Here is a 1643-nt window from a genome sequence, read left to right as displayed (position 1 = left end):
AAATTATCAGCTCAAATTTTCTACATAGCATAAGGGCATCAATAATTATGTATCAGAAAAAGTAATAAAAATTGGGGGTGATTTTAGAGCCATTGTTTTGAAGAAGCATGGGCTATAGCCTTGGGTATTTTTTTTAAATTGGCTTACCATATAGCCAAAAAATTTCGTGAGGAATAAATTTTCGAATTTTCGTGATCACTGTTTGCATCACGAAAAATTAAACCCCTGAAAATTAATATTAATTTAGAGGCATGGTTAACCATGCCTTACTAATAAATGTGCCCTCGTGTCAAGACGTGTTCTCGGTCAAGCTGACGTCTCTGTTACTCTGTATTGCTATTTTAAGCATACTGCCTAGGTCAAAGATGATGATCTTCCCCATCACTGGTGTCCACACTGATTTGTAGACATGGTGCCCTTTGACACAAGAGTCCGTCTCAAACATTGAATCTGCCATGTTTTAATTAAATAAGGCGTGGTCATTATTATTATTAAAATTAAATCACGAAAATATTTATCACGGAATTTAAAATTTCTCCATAAATTTCATTATTCACGAAATTTTAAGCCTAGAAAATTTTTGAAAATAACTTGAAAATTACTTGTCGGAAACAGTTCAAATTTTCTACACAGCATAAGGACATCAATGTGTATCAGGAAATGTAATAAAAATGGGGGGTGATTTCGGAGCCATTTTTACAAAAATGCATGACCTATAGCCTTGGGTATTTATCAAAAATTGGCCTATTTCTAAAAATGCTCATAACTCGAAAATTATTTGTCAGAAACAGTTCTAAATTTCTACACAGCATCAGTATATCAATATGTATCAGGAAATGTAATAAAGATTTCGGAGCCATTTTTTACAAAAAAGCATGGGCTATATATATATATAGCCTTGGGTATTTTTCAAAAATTGGCTTATTTCTAAAAATGCTCATAACTCAAAAAATATTAGTTGGAAACAGCTCAAATTATTAACAAAAAATAACAAAATTAACAAAAATATTAGGTCACACACATAAACTTAACCTATTTATCAAAAGACACATTAATATTCTTACTCAGGAGGTAGGATAGCTTTCATCATTACAACTTCCTTTCTCACCACACCTCCCCTCACTCCACCCACTCCTCATCCTTACCTACACAACATCACATGACTATCATCAAAGGTCACATGATCTCTCACTTGTATGGTCACGAGGGGATCTTGAGGGACGAGGGAGAGGTTGGCCGTCACATGTGGTCTCCTGGTTCTTCAATACAAGAGATACTAGAGGACCAATACTGTTCCTTTCCGGAGGATGTCAGCTCTCATTCATTTAATTAAGAGGAGGACATCAAAGAGAAGATAATGAAGAGACTCAAACCTTCCTAACATATAGGAGAGACTATAATAGAAAGAGAGGGAGGGAGAGATATACATAGAGAAAGGAAAGAAGTAAAGGAATAGAATGAGGGGGAGGAGGGAAAAGGAGGGAAGAAAAATAGAAAGAAGAAAGGGAAGAAAGAAAAGAAACAAGTAAAGAAATGAGAAAATGGAGAGAAAAATACATATGTACATGGTGATAGGAAATGTTTCCTGTTTTTCTATCACTTTTCCTTATAATTGTGTGTGCCACTGCTTAGGTACAGTTTTC

General features: G+C 34.6%; 1 long non-coding RNA gene across 1 annotated transcript; it reads right to left on the bottom strand.

Annotated features, from left to right (window-relative positions):
* Positions 1–151: 151 nt before the first annotated feature.
* Positions 152–1427, bottom strand: LOC109589903 (uncharacterized). The gene is made up of 3 exons (XR_002189004.1): positions 1193–1427; positions 1065–1145; positions 152–450 (listed from the first exon to the last, which is right to left on the bottom strand). It is a non-coding gene; the product is annotated as an uncharacterized LOC109589903 (long non-coding RNA).
* Between the last annotated feature and the right edge of the window lie 216 nt (positions 1428–1643).

This window comes from Amphimedon queenslandica, unplaced genomic scaffold (assembly GCF_000090795.2).
Source record: "Amphimedon queenslandica unplaced genomic scaffold, v1.1 AMPQUscaffold_10746, whole genome shotgun sequence".
Classification (NCBI taxonomy): domain Eukaryota; kingdom Metazoa; phylum Porifera; class Demospongiae; order Haplosclerida; family Niphatidae; genus Amphimedon; species Amphimedon queenslandica.
The sequence above is the reverse complement of the archived record's forward strand: the minus strand, read 5'-3'. Positions and strand labels throughout refer to the sequence as shown.